The 15,539-nt window shown below is 44.4% G+C and overlaps 1 protein-coding gene and 1 long non-coding RNA gene across 5 annotated transcripts in view; one reads left to right on the top strand and one right to left on the bottom strand.

Annotated features, from left to right (window-relative positions):
- Nucleotides 1-15,539, bottom strand: part of LOC126997517 (proteoglycan 4-like) — a 291,843-nt gene that overhangs the window by 78,369 nt on the left and 197,935 nt on the right. The gene's annotated exons all lie outside the window — the stretch shown is intronic.
- LOC126997522 (uncharacterized) lies at nt 11,860-13,357 on the top strand. Of its 2 annotated transcripts, none has more exons than XR_007752170.1 (3): nt 11,860-12,270; nt 12,399-12,718; nt 12,764-13,357. It is a non-coding gene; the product is annotated as an uncharacterized LOC126997522 (long non-coding RNA). The 2 variants fall into 2 exon arrangements; XR_007752169.1 differs by having other exon boundaries at nt 12,335-12,718.

Genomic DNA, 15,539 nt, shown 5'->3' with positions numbered 1-15,539 from the left:
CGATTAAAAAGCACTATGAATCTCGACGTGTGTGTGTGTGTGTGTGTGTGTGTGTGTGTGTGTGTGTGTGTGTGTGTGTGTGTGTGTGTGTGTGTGTGTGTGTGTGACGCTGCTCTCTCTGACTCGAAACCTTGACGAAGTGTATGGCTTCCGATTCCCATGTCCAGACTAAAACCCTAAAAAAACCTCCTTGGTGTGTGAACTGAGGCGTTGCTGTTGTTGTTGTTAGTAGTAGTAGTAGTAGTAGTAGTGGTAGTAGTAGTATAAAAAATAGTAGACAGAATCATTATGAAAGTTTGACAATAGTTCTTAAGTGAAAAAAAATAACGACTACAACTTGAAAACATTCAGTTGAGAGGAAAAACAATAAAACTTGATAATTCTGATGATGAAAACAATGACGACGACACGAGAAACAAAATATGACAAAATAAAACAGCTCACGAACATAAAATATCCAAATCAATAACTATATACACGAGAAAATACCTGAGTTGAGAGGCGACGAAATAGGAAGCAACACATGAAATAAAATAGTTCCCGGATATAAAAAAAAGAAAGAAAAAAGCCAAATCAATAACCATATCCACGAGAAAAAATACCCGCATTGAGTGTCTATGGAGATATCGGCAAGGTAAAAAACGGTATCCGGAAAGGAACGCGAGAGTCAGCCGCTGAATAACCCGATACAATATGGTGACAGGAGTGAGGTGGATGCATTAGCGGGCTCGGCGGCGGGGAGGTGTGGGGGCATGCAGGGGTTCAGGGGGTTCAAGGTGACCTCAGCAGCGGGGGAGGGACGAGGAGTAGAATAATGATGTGAGGGAAAGGTCAGAGAGGACAACGGATGGAAAAAAAATGAAAGAAGAATAAAGATAAGGAAATAAAATTAACGATGAATAACAAATGCCTCGTCGTCTTAGCGCTGACAACCACGACATCCTGCTGACAGAGTTGTAAAGAATCGTGGATGTAAAAAAAAAGAAAGCTTGACAATGGTTCGTAAATGAAAAAAAAAAAAAAAAAAAAATTTGATGTACAACTTGACAGCATCCAGTCGAGAGGAAACAAACAAACAAAAAATAAATAAATAAACAAACTTGATATTTCTGACATCAAAAAAGAAAAATATTTGTGGTTTAAACTGCGCAGGTAAATATATGAATAAATAAAGAGATAAGAAATAAATATACAAAATTACTTAAAAGGAAATGAGACAATACTGAATAAAAAAATAAAACACTGTGATTATCTCTAAACGAATAATTCTAACGTTACGGCTCACATAATTTTTTTTTTCTCTCTCTCTCTCTCTCTCTCTCTCTCTCTCTCTCTCTCTCTCTCTCTCTCTCTCTCTCTCTCTCTCTCTCTCTCTCTCTCTCTCTCTCTCTCTCTCTCTCTCTCTTCAACACCTACCCACACATACACTTTCCCTTTCACCCCATCTGAAAGCCCAAAAGAAAAAAGCTTGGTACAGTAATCTCTTCAACCCAGGGACAAAATAAGGTGTGTGTGTGTGCGTGTGTATGTGTGTGTGTGCGTGTGTGTGTGTGTGTGTGAATGCATACTACCCCGTCACATGACACAGCTAACGGCAGAGCATTGAGGTGTGTAAAGAGGCGGGGAGGAAGTGGAATGCAAACAACTCATTCCCCGCCGTTATTATGCAGGAATTACATAGTGCATTGCCATGGTAAGTAGCTGTAATAATCCATCCAGTCCACATGGCAATCCGTCTGTGTATGGGCGGATGTGTGTGTGTGTGTGTGTGTGTGTGTGTGTGTGTGTGTGTGTCTCGGCATGTCCTGTCCTGCTCACTCCTCCCCCGTAACACCTGCCAACTCCACCCTCCCCCCCTTCTCTCTCTCTCTCTCTCTCTCTCTCTCTCTCTCTCTCTCTCTCTCTCGTGACGTCATCAAGAGGAAATGTCCCCTGGCCCCACCTCGCCCTCGCCTCGACAGCACATTCCTCTCCTCTTGAACGAAGGAACAGCATTGGGGAGAGGGAGGGAGAGGAAGAGGGAGAGGGGGTAGAAGTGAGGTGAGGTTTATTTATTTGCGTGTTTGTTTGTCTAAGTGGATGCGTGCCAAGAGGTGAGGAAAAAGTAATGCTGCGTTCGTGAAAGTCAAAATGCATTGCTGACTTGTTTACTTGCTTACTTTCTTGCTTGTCTGTGTTTGTTTACCTCGAGCTCGTGTAAGTAAACGGAAATGGTGTTGGTTTCTTTATCTTTATTTTTCTCACGTAACTGAATGCATCTTTTTTCCTATATCAACTTTAGGCAATGGTGACTTGTGTATATGGTAGATGCGTGGTTAGTTAGTTAGTAAGTAAAAAAACGGAGTGTGTTAGGTTACGTTAGGTTAGGTTTTTCTTATATTTAGTCAAGACGGGGTGTGTTAGGTTAGGTTAGGTTAGGTTTTTCTTATATTTAGTCAAGACGGGGTGTGTTAGGTTAGGTTTATCTTATATTTAGTCAAGACGGGGTGTGTTAGGTTAGGTTAGGTTAGGTTTTTCTTATATTTAGTCTAGGCGGGGTGTGGTAGGTTAGGTTTATCTTATATTTAGTCAAGACGGGGTGTGTTAGGTTAGGTTAGGTTAGGTTTTTCTTATATTTAGTCTAGACGGGGTGTGGTAGGTTAAGTTTATCTTATATTTAGTCAAGACGGGGTGTGTTAGGTTAGGTTAGGTTAGGTATGGTTAGGTTAGGTTTTTCTTATATTTAGTCAAGACGGGGTGTGTTAGGTTAGGTTTATCTGATATTTAGCCAAGACGGGGTGTGTTAGGTTAGGTTAGATTAGGTCAGGTTAGGTTAGGTTAGGTTTTTCTTATATTTAGTCAAGACGGGGTGTGTTAGGTTAGGTTAGATTAGGTCAGGTTAGGTTAGGTTAGGTTTTTCTTATATTTAGTCAAGACGGGGTGTGTTAGGTTAGGTTAGGTTAGGTATGGTTAGGTTAGGTTTTTCTTATATTTAGTCAAGACGGGGTGTGTTAGGTTAGGTTAGGTTAGGTATGGTTAGGTTAGGTTTTTCTTATATTTAGTCAAGACGGGGTGTGTTAGGTTAGGTTTATCTGATATTTAGCCAAGACGGGGTGTGTTAGGTTAGGTTAGATTAGGTCAGGTTAGGTTAGGTTAGGTTTTTCTTATATTTAGTCAAGACGGGGTGTGTTAGGTTAGGTTAGATTAGGTCAGGTTAGGTTAGGTTAGGTTTTTCTTATATTTAGTCAAGGCAATGGTAACCTATATATATGGCAGATGCGTTCAGTCATTTAGTGAGTTAAAACATATAAACTCGATGATTCCGATGATTAAAACAATGATGATGCTGATATGGAAAACAATAAAAGACAACATGAAAATAGTCCATGGATATATATAACAAAAAGCCAAATCAATAATGAAATATAAAAGAAAATAGCCGAGTTGAGTGGCTATGGGGTTATCGGCAAGTTAAAATAGGGAAATCAGAAGAAAACCCGGGGTGTGAAAAACTGGGAAAGAATGAATACTTGAAAACATAGCGAGTATCACATCACAGTTTTTTTGTTTTTGTTTTTACAACAAGGGCAACAAAAACAGTGTATATATAAAAAAGCCCGCTACTTGCCGCTCCCAACAACAGAAAATAATAGAGTAGCCAAAAGAGAGGTCAATTTCGGGTGTAGAGGTGTCTTGATACACTCTTCTTGAAAGAGGACAAGTCATAGGCAGGAGGAAATACAGACGAAGGAAGACTGTTCCAGAGTTTACCAGTGTAAGGGGTGAAGGAAAGAAGATGCTGGTTCACTCTTGCATAAGGGGTTTGGATAGTATAGGGATGAGCAAGAGTAGAAAGTCGTGTGCAGCGGGGCCGCGGGAGGGGGGGGAGGCATGCAGTTAGCAAGTTCAGAAGAGCAGTTAGCGTGAAAATATCGATAGAAGATAGAGAAGCAACATGGCGGCGGAATTTAAGAGGTAGAAGACTATCAGTTAGAGGAGGAGAGCTGATGAAACGAAGAGCCTTAGACTCCACTCTGTCCAAGAGAGCTGTGGAGTGGAGTCCCCCCATACATGAGATGCATACTCCATACGAGGGCGGACAAGGCCCCTGTATATGGATAGCAACTGTGCGGGGGAGAAGAACTGGCGGAGACGATACAAGAGTATCACAGAAGGCATATAACATGGGGGAAGGTACACCTACATCCACCCACACCTACACCCCAACCCCCACACACGTAGAAAATGGGAGCAGGTATTGGAAGCTGACTAAATGCGCGGCGATAACCATAAAACCGAGAGGGTACTGGAGGCGGACGACACGGCTTAGGGATAATGAGGAGCCTGCACCATTCCAGCGGCAGGTGAGTCACTCAGGCTATCGGGTTCAGGCGGCATGTGTCCGGCGCGTGTCCTGTTCCCGGTTAGACTAGTGTGAGTGTGTGACTGATTCAATGGTTCCGGATTCACTTTTCTTTTATTTTATTTCTCTCTCTCTCTCTCTCTCTCTCTCTCTCTCTCTCTCTCTCTCTCTCATTGAAATCATATGCTAACCTGATTGGGTCATAGAGAATATCGAATGTCCACTCCATCTACTTCTTTTGGACTTGTGTGACTGATTCAATGTTTCCGGATTCACCTTTTTATTCTCTTTCTTTCTCTTATTGAAATCATATGCTAACCTGATTGCGTTGTGGAGAATATCAAATTTCCACTACAATTAGAATCTTTAGAGGGCGTTTCACTTCGCTTTTTAGAACTATCTGTACCATTTTCTGAAACTTTTAACAACTTTCACAACTATAATAATTCAATTCGTGCAACTTATATACAAATACCAAACCCGGGAAATAGGAAAAGGCAGCGCATGTAGAGACAAACGCAGGGGATAAGGAGTCATTTGATGTATACCAATGATCCGCGTACCCCTGCATCGAGCACCTGGACTTCATCACCCTCGTCATCATCCCTTATTGGCTACAGTGAAGGCGGTGGTGGTGGATGGGATGTTATGGTGAGGCTCTACTGATGGCCATGACCCTTTCTCCTCCTCCTCCTCCTCCTCCTCCTCCTCCTCTTCCTTCTCTCCTTCTCCTCCTCGTCTCTCGGGAAACCAGCGTCAACCGGAGCCACTGTCGAGACCCTGAGCGTTGTCCCCTGACCCAGCTGTCCATCGCCTCGCCCCCCTTTACCTGCCTGACGTTCTTTCTCGTTAGTTATGCAGGTGTTGAGGTGAGGTAAGGGGTTTGCAGTCTTGGTGGTTGATTGTATTTTACTTTATTTTTGTTTTGTCGTGGAGATAGTTATGAATGTTGGTTATTATTTTCATTGGTTATTATTAGTTTTTTTCTTTGTTTTCTACTTCTTTATCTTTTTTTCTTGTTCCTGTTCTTGTTCTTCTTTTTGTTCTTCTTCTTCCTCTCCTTTTTCTTCTTCGTCTTATTTTTCTACTTCTTCGTCTTATTTTTCTTCTTCTTCTTCTTCTTCTTCTTCTTCTTATTATTATTATTATTATTATTATTATTATTATTCCGCCTATTCTTCTTCATTTACTTATTATTATTAGCGTTTTATTCTCACTTATAGAACTACATGGAAACGAAAGGACGATTCAATTCCCTTACTCACAACTCCACTTTTATCTATTTCAGGCAAAGCTCACACACACACATACCCTCCACCCCTCCCTCCCTTCCCCATACCCATACACACACATACACGTGAAGGCACTTAACGTATCCATCCAATTAATTAAGGTTACGTGAGGTGTCCCCTTCACGCCCACCATAGCACCATCAGCAGCACCATTCCCCTCGCCGGCACGCACCATTACCAGCATGAACACCAGCACTGCCGCCATCAACATTCCACTGAACCTCCTCCGCCATATCCACGCCCACTAAGCCATTATTTACCCTCTTTATCTTTCCTTTTTCTTTCAGCGGTTTTGTCTATTTCACACGCACTTAAAATCTCAATTCCTATTTTTCTCTCTCCATTTTTTTACCGTTTTTTGTTGATTTTTCACGCAGTTATCTCATCTATTTCCTTTCTCTCTCTTTTTTTTTTGTCTATTTTTCACGACCTCTATATTCTAATTCCCCTTTTTCTCTGTCCTTTATCACTGCTATGTCTATTTTACATGGACTTAACACCTCCATTCCTTTTTCTCTGTCCTTTTTCACTTTTTTTTTCTATTTCACACTCACCTAACACCCTGTATTCCTTTTTTCTCTCTTCTTTTTCACTGTTTCCTCTATTCTCCACGCACTTAAAATCTCTATTCCTTTTTTTTCTCTCTTCATTTTAATTCTTTTGTCTATTTTTCACGTACTTAACATTCCCATTCCCTTTCTCTCTCTCCCTTTTTAACTGCTTTCTCCGTTTTTTACGCACTTACATCCCAATCTCTCTCTCTCTCTCTCTCTCTCTCTCTCTCTCTCTCTCTCTCTCTCTCTCTCTCTCTCTCTCTCTCTCTCTCTTTTTCACTTAACAACGCAATCCCCTTTTTATCTTTCCATTTTCACCATACTGCCTATTTTTCAAACACTTAACATTTATTACATGCTATACTAAAACGCTAGACCGTCACATAAACACAAGCAAACTCCAAACCCCGCCAGCTGATGATAATTAAACCATTCCCGGAGCGTTGATTACGGTTTTCAGTTAGACAAACACGTATTCATGTCTGTGGAAATTGCAGGGATATCAGTTTCCGCGACCCGGGGATGTGGACTTGTGTTTGCGTTCGTAACCAGCACAGCATCGAGTGAAATTCCAGTTAAAATCACGCACACGCACACACGCACCCCACTACACATTCGGCAACACCTCCTCCCCATCATCATCATCCCTCTCCTCCTCCTCCTCCTTCCTGTTCCCGTTGTGCGTAATCTCCGTTAAGAGGTCAGGTTAGGTCACCCGACACCGCTCTGCAAACTGGTTTAGGTCGGTACTTCCTACTTATGCTGCAAACACGCCTTTCTACCTTCTGCTATACGTACGGCAACACAGAACCTTTCCCACCCTTCTTTCTCCTCTTCCTTGCTCTCTCAGGCTTAGCAACACCTCCACAGAGAAAGGGTAATGGTCGGTACTCTCAGACTCATTCGCTGGTCAGATTTTTTTCTTCCAAAGACTAAAATGGAGATCAGTCGGGTTATCATGATTTTTTTTAAGGCTCATGGTGCAGAAGAAGGGCCAAACTACCACCAGGGTCATAGAACTATCCCTGGAAAAGCCCAAAACTCCTATGAAAGCCTTGTCAAATACGTTTAGGAATATGGCCTCATAACATCAACACGCAGATTCATAACGACAGGGAAACACGTGCATCTCTCCTTAACACCACCGGCAATATAACCCACTAAGGAGCGTGTATAAGCCTCATCATCGTGTAATATTAAGCCATACATACCGAGGCGCCACGACACACGAGAACGTTGCCGCACGGGTCATTGTATCGATGTGAATGTCTTTCCTTTCGCTTCGACGGGGGTAAGACATTGAATGGGATTGAAATTACTATCACTCATTGTATTCCGCTTCCTCTTCCTCCTCTTTCTCTTTCCTCTTTCAAGGCAGAGGTTAAAGGTTTGAGTGGGTGGTGCAGCGTTGCAGGAGGAGGAAGGAGAAAGTAGGAGAGGAAGAAGAGAAAGATTGAGGATATAAAAAGAGAGGGGAGGAGGAATGAAGAGAGGAGGGGATGAGAGAGAGATAGGCGAAGAAGAAGAGGGGGAGGAAAGAGAAAGTAGGGGAGGAGGAAGAGGGGAAAGATTGAGGATATGAATAAAGAGGGGACGAGGAGAGGGGAGCGAGAGGGGATGAGAGAGATAAGCGAGGAGGAGGAGAAAGAGGAAAGAGAAAGCAGTGAAAGTAGAGGAGGAAGAAGAGGAAAAAGATTGAGGATATGAATAGAGAGGAACGAGAAGAGGAAAGAAGAAGGGACGAGAGAGAAAGGCGAAGAGAAAAAGGAGGCGAAGGAGGAGAGGAGAGAGAAAGTAGAGGAGAAAGAACAGGAGGAAAGAGAAAGTAGAGGAGGAGGAGGAAGAGGAGAACATTTGAGGGTATGCAGAGAAAGAGAACGAGGAGAGGAGAGAAGAGGGGACGAGAGCGATAGTCGAAGAGGAGGAGGAAGAGGGGAATGGGGGGTTAGTCTGTCTCGTCAGGCCTGTCATTGGGGCTATAAAGGGGACCATATTGGGAAGGGGAGCCCCGCGGGGATGTTATCGCATCGGCCCCATCTGTCTGTCCGGCACGGGGGGAGGGGGGGAAGGGTGCGGGTGAGGAAGAGGGGTACTGGGGGTTGGGGTCAGGGGGTAGGAGGAGGAGGGTGAGGGGAAGGAAGGGTAATGTACTGGGGGGGGGCGGTTGATAATACTTCCGGGGGCGTGAGTGGGGAGGGGAGAGGAGGGGAAGCCGGGGAGGGGGGAGGTAAGAGCAGCTGGGTCAGGGAGGTAAACAAGATGTACTCCCTATCATTACTGCTATTACTGTTATCGCTATTACTATTATTATCATTATTAGTATTCTATTAGTCTTCCACTATTATAAGTAACTCAAGTATCAGCAGTTTTTTTTCTCTTCACTTTACATTACCTCTGCTTAATTTCCTTCTATTTACATTACCTCTGCTTAATTTCCTTCACTTTACCTCTGCTTAATTTCCTTCTATTTACATTACCTCTGCTTAATTTCCTTCTATTTACATTACCTCTGCTTAATTTCCTTCTATTTACATTACCTCTGCTTAATTTCCTTCTATTTACATTACCTCTGCTTAATTTCCTTCTATTTACATTACCTCTGCTTAATTTCCTTCTATTTACATTACCTCTGCTTAATTTCCTTCTATTTACATTACCTCTGCTTAATTTCCTTCTATTTACATTACCTCTGCTTAATTTCCTTCTATTTACATTACCTCTGCTTAACTTCCTTCTAGTCATTCTAAGAAGCTACATGAATGATACTTGTACACGTATATCAACTTCTTTCATCTACAGTTATATATTTGACATCTTAATACTTTTTTTTCTATTTCTTTACAACTTAACTTTACCGATTTATATTCTCCACTTTTTTTTTCTTACTTTCCTTTTAGTCCCTCAAAAAAGCTACGTATGTCACCTTCTTCTATCTACGGTTATTTGTAATCTTAGCGCTGTTTCTATTTCTCTACGACGCAACTTTACGATTTCTATTTCCAAAGTCCAATTAAGAACTCAGTGACCTATGGGGCCGTATTTTAAGACACCATCGCTTCTCACATCTAAAGGTCATTTCTAAAGGTCAAAGAGGGGATCAATCTGGTTTTCATGAGTGTTTTTTAAGGTTCATGGCACAGAAGAAGGGTCAAACTACCATCAGGGTCATAAAACTACCCCTGGAAAGGCCTACAGCTCCTACGAAAGCCATGTCAAATATGTGAACTTGGGCGACGAAATGTTTTAAAATACGACCAATGGAGCCGCAGCTTACCTCACACACACTAATGACCATCTTGGCGTGTGGACGAGTAAGACCTGACTCCTGACTCACCGGGGGACACAGGTTTTAGCGACCAAAATAAGTCACCCTGATCTGTGCAACATCCCAGGGCGCGAGGCAACACCATGGCTCAGGTCCGCGCCGGGATGAGCTGGTGATGAGCTCCGGCGAGGCTACACCCGGCACGGACACACCACCACCATCATCACCAACACTACTGTATCTTGTCACCATCTACCACCATCATCACCACAACCATTCCGTCATATCACCACCACTTCATTAACCCTAACGTCATTATCACCACGACCTGATATCACCGTTTCATCAAAATCATCACCTTTGTTAACATGTGTATACTTTCCCTTTCCTCACCACCCTCACCACTCTCACCACCATCACCGTCACCACCACTACTATCTCATCATCTAACCACCATCTTCACCATACTGTCATATCCTATCATCATTTCAGTTTAATATTATACCATTGTCACTTATCTCTACTCTCTTTTATAAGGGCAGTGATTAGCTTTTTTTTTTTTTTTGGGGGGGGGGGCCTTGAGCGGTTTCCTTTACTGTAAAAAAAATCAGCATCACCCTCTCATCACAATCACCACCATCATCACTTTTCATAAATATAAGTTATCTCCCCTTCCATCACCATCATCACCACCACCATCACGACCCTCGCCACTTCACCACTTGTCAATACACCACCACCCCCTCCACCACCACTATCATCATCACCATCACCACCACCATCACGACCCTCGCCACTTCACCACTTGTCAATACACCACCACCCCCTCCACCACCACTATCATCATCACCATCACCACCACCATCACGACCCTCGCCACTTCACCACTTGTCAATACACCACCACCCCCTCCACCACCACTAACACCACCACCACCATCATCATCATCGCCATCTCACCATTATCACCACCACTATCCCATAACCTCCATCCAACTATTACCACACCACAGCCATCATCATCACCCCCACCACACTCGCTATCTTCATTCCCACAACTATCATCACAACCACCACCACCACCACCATCACATCACTACACTGCATAGGACCGTGTGTGCGTGTGAATGCGTGATGACCAAAAAAAAATAAATAAATAAAAAAAAAAAAAATAAAACACAAAACGCAACGAAAAGATATAGACATACTTAACCTCAATCCAATTTCGCAACATAATATTTAAGACTCTGACTCACGCGAAGAAAGTGCTGTTGCATCTTTATGACTAAGAGGCGTGGGTGAGGGAGGCTGGCGGGAGGGAGAAGGGCCGGAGAGGGAAGGGAGGTAGCAAGGAAGAGGAGTTGGAGGGAGGGAGGAAGGGAAGGAGCAAAAGAGGAAGAAAGCTTGGGAAGAAAGGCAACAAGAAGGAGAGATGGAAAGGAAGGTAGGAACTAAAAGGAAAGGAGGAAGGGAAGGAGGGAGAAAGGAACTTGGATATAGGGCTGAAGGGAGAAGGGTACCGAGGAAGGACGGCAAAAAACAAGAGAGATGGAAGGGAGAGAAGGGAGGGACTAAGAGGAGAGTAGTGAGGGAGGAAGGGAAGGAGCAAGAGAGAAAGCTTGGATACAGGGCTGGAGGGAAAACGGTACAGGGGAACTAAGGTAGGAAGCAAGGGAGACATGTAGAGGAAGACAAGAAGCAAAAGATGGAGAGAAAGTAAGGAACTAGAGAAGGGTCCATGAACAAGTAGGGGCAGTGGACCAGTCTCTGCCAGCCCTGCCTCTGATTGGGAACATAAGATTCAGGTGACTGTCACACGGGACGGAGAGGCGAAGGCTGGGTACTGAGGGCGTCGCGGAGGTAGGTGGCGGTGCAGTAGGCGGGGCTGGTGTCGGTCGGGTATGTTACGAGTTCAACCCACGTGCCTGTTTTTGCATTGCTTAATTGTATGCGTTGGGTTAGTGTGGGTGAGGAGAGCTGTATATGGGCTTGTACACGTTTAGGTGGGTTGTAGGAGCAGTTTTTACTCAAGGTACGGTAGTCAAAGGCGTTTAGTAGGTGTAAGAAAACAAACATTCATATTCGTTTGTTGAAATGTCACAAGTTTTACATATTTAAGCACATGCAAAATTCGTGCCAAAGAGTAGCAAGCAAGTTTGTTTGGCGGCAATTTCTCAAACGAAGTATCTTGCAAATTTGTCTACCAAGTCTGCAACCATGAAAAAATCGATAGCTCCGTGATCTTGTTTTCGGCCACCTCTTTTGTTTCTTTTTAGGAGCAGCGAGTAGCGGGCTTTTTTTTTATTATTGTTTTTTTGTGTGTGTGCCCTTGAGCTGCCTCCTTTGTTGTAAAAAAAAAAAAAAAAAAAAAAAAAAAAAGTATTATCATTTCAAGACGGGACACACACTTCAGAAGGCACACCAGCGATAAACTATACACTATACACTAAACTATATACACTACACTAAACTATATACTATGAACGATATACAGTCAGTAATTATCTAGTTAAATCGGCTGCGGGTCAATCAACCTCACCCAACACTTAACAAAGGCCTTCACACGTGGATGGGGGTGATACCACTGGGCCTGAGGTTAGCGATTGAGGGTCTGGCGCTGCTGTGATGGGGGTAACGTGCCATCATTCAATCAGTTAGGAATCATTTGCCCACTTAGGGAAGCACTGATCGTTGTAAAGAGTCGTAGCCACCTAAGACCCAATGCCACGATAGAACTTAACGTGAACATCAACTGAGGAGAAGGAACGTTTGGGTTGAGGGTGAGGGAGGGAGGGGTCACTGGATATATAGATGGGAGGTGAATGGTATAATCTAGGGGGAGACTTAGAGAGGGATAGGCAAGGTTGATTCATAGATGGGAGGTGAAGGGTATAATCTAAGGGGAGACTGAGAGAGGGATAGGCAAGGTTGATTCATAGATGGGAGGTGAAGGGTATAATCTAAGGGGAGACTGAGAGAGGGATAGGCAAGGTTGATTCATAGATGGGAGGTGAAGGGTATAATCTAAGGGGAGACTGAGAGAGGGATAGGCAAGGTTGATTCATAGATGGGAGGTGAAGGGTATAATCTAAGGGGAGACTGAGAGAGGGATAGGCAAGGTTGATTCATAGATGGGAGGTGAAGGGTATAATCTAAGGGGAGACTGAGAGAGGGATAGGCAAGGTTGATTCATAGATGGGAGGTGAAGGGTATAATCTAAGGGGAGACTGAGAGAGGGATGGGCAAGGTTGATTCATAGATGGGAGGTGAGACTGAGAGAGGGATGGGCAAGGTTGATTCATAGATGGGAGGTGAAGGGTATAATCTAAGGGGAGACTGAGAGAGGGATGGGCAAGGTTGATTCATAGATGGGAGGTGAAGGGTATAATCTAAGGGGAGACTGAGAGAGGGATGGGCAAGGTTGATTCATAGATGGGAGGTGAAGGGTATAATCTAAGGGGAGACTGAGAGAGGGATGGGCAAGGTTGATTCATAGATGGGAGGTGAATGTTGTGATATTATAATCTAAGAGAAGACTGAGAGAGAGGGATAGGCAAGGTTGATTCATAGATGGGAGGTGAATGTTGTGATATTATAATCTAAGGGAAGACTGAGAGAGAGGGATAGGCAAGGTTGATTCATAGATGGGAGGTGAATGTTGTGATATTATAATCTAAGGGAAGACTGAGAGAGAGGGATAGGCAAGGTTGATTCATAGATGGGAGGTGAATGTTGTGATATAATCTGAGGGAAGACTGACAGATGGCGAAGAAGCGAGTGTTCATGATCCTCTGCTGCTTCCTTTGTGGGTCATGTGGAGGAGGAAGATGAGGAGGAATAAGGAAGAAGAGGAGGAGGAAGAAGGAGACAGATGAGAAGGACAAGGACAAGTAGGAAAACGACGATCATTCTCTTACTCTGAATAGAAGGAAGGAATAGTAGAGATAATAAGAAGAGGAAAGAAAAGGAGGAAGAGGAGGAGAAGACAGAGGAGAAGAACAAGGACAAGCAGTGAAAGGATAATTCTTTTACTCTAGATACGGACGAAGGAAGAGGAGGAGGGAGAAGAAGAAGAAAAGGAAGAGAAGGAGGAGGAGGAGGAGTACTATACAAGGAGGTATGAAAGGGTAACATACATGGGTGTTCTCCTATACCGGCCAGCAATAACAGGGAGTGACTTTTTACAACTAGCCTCGGAAGTGTCAATGAAGCTGTCCACATATATATTCATTTTACTGTCACATCCTTTACAACTCTCTTCCGTCCGCGATTGACATGACGCCGGAATATCGCATCATCGAGCTCGGTTTATGGCTTTTGGCGGTGCTGTTGGCGGCGGGGCGTGTCGGGAGCGGTATCGAGGCTGTGTATCGGAACGGGCGAGGGAGAGAGGGAGGGATTCAGTAGGCTTGATGGCGGTGGTCACTGGCTTTGTATCTCTTGGCACGGGTCTTTGTTTTCCTGAGTGGGGTGAGTTGGGGTTGATACAAGGGAAGGGGAGAAGGGAGGGAGGGAGAGAGGGAGAGAGGGTGTTGGAAGGAAGGAGGGGAGAACAGCAATGAAAGTAAAAATGAAGGAATAAAAGTGGAAGAAGGACGGAAGGAAGGAAGAACAGCAACGCAAGAAAAAAACAAAGGAAGAAAGGATATTAAGGAAAAAAGAAATAAAGAATGAATGAAAGAAGGAAGGAAGAAAGGAAAAAAGGAAGGGCAGCAACTGTAGAAAAAAAGGTAAGGAAGGATGATGAGTTAGAGCAAAAAGAAAGAAAAGAAGGAAGAAAGAAAAAGAGGAAAGAAGGAGGAGGACTGTTCTGTGTTTCTACCGTCGCCATGGTAGGAAAAAAGGAAGCAACCAACGCGGCACTCAATCTCACTTAAAACCTCCATTAAATGACTACACTGCAAGCTATGAATAACTTTTAGAAACTACACAGCGTCATAAATACACAGTGGAGAGTACTTATGCAGCAATGTAAGACAACACACACACACACACACACACACACACGCTGGCGCCGAGGGGATGGTCCGGCCTGTATCTAACATCTCCACGTTCCCCCTCGACGCAGCCCGGGACACACGACTGCCCATCACGCGTGTCCGCCAGTCCCCTTCAGCCCCTGCCCCCTTCCTGGCTCCCCACACATCACTCTAGCCTCCCTGACTTCTCTCGATCGCCTCAATACATCACTCTCGCCTCCCTCACTCTTTCCCCCCCTCCCTGACCTCTCTCAAACTCCCAACATATCTATCTTGTCTCCCTCAACCTCTTTCTCCCCTCCCTGCCTCCCCTCATACTCCACACACACCCCTCTTCTCAATCCCCCTAACACACTCCTCTTGCCTCTCTGACTCCTCTCAATCCCCCAAGAATACCCCTTTATCCTCCCTGACTCCCCTAAATCCCCCAACACACACTCTACCCTCCCTGACTCTTCTCAATCCCCCTAACACACTCCTCCTGCTTCTCTGACTTCTCTCAATCCCCCAAGTATACCCCTTTATCCTCCCTGACTCCCCTAAATCCCCCCAACACACACCCTACCCTCCCTAACTCTTCTCAATCCCCCTACATATCACTCAATCCTCCCTTCCTCCTCTCGACCCTCCAGTCTCCTTTTCTAAGCGACCCTCGGAAGGACTCCCTGCTAAAACACGCCTTCCCCTTTCCCCTTTGTCCTGCAGCAAGGCGTGGGTGGGAGGTGAGGTGGCGTGGGATACGTGAGGAAGCTGCGTGACACCGAAGATCTTGTTAATAAGCTTAGCGGTAAATCTCTTCTCCGTGGATAGTGGATAGTGGATAGTGTGCGCCACCCAGCCATGCCATCCCATCCCTCTCTCCCCTTTTTCTATCTCTTTCTCTGCTAAATACATAATTAATGGGGCCAGCGTGCCAGGCTTTCATTAACGGGATTAGCTTCGAGCTCTCGTTCTCCTCCCGCTGCTGACACGCTCACGCACACGCACGCACTCACGCAAACTCACGCCCGGTCCGCCATGCACCAACACTAACGCCAACATCGCAGCCCAAGTTATTAGCGGAGTCGATATTCTTATTGAAAAACTATGGAAGTGAATTGACACACAC

The sequence above is a fragment of the Eriocheir sinensis genome, chromosome 12 (genome assembly GCF_024679095.1).
Source record: "Eriocheir sinensis breed Jianghai 21 chromosome 12, ASM2467909v1, whole genome shotgun sequence".
Classification (NCBI taxonomy): domain Eukaryota; kingdom Metazoa; phylum Arthropoda; class Malacostraca; order Decapoda; family Varunidae; genus Eriocheir; species Eriocheir sinensis.
Note: the sequence above shows the minus strand (reverse complement) of the source record. Positions and strands in the feature narration are given on the sequence as shown.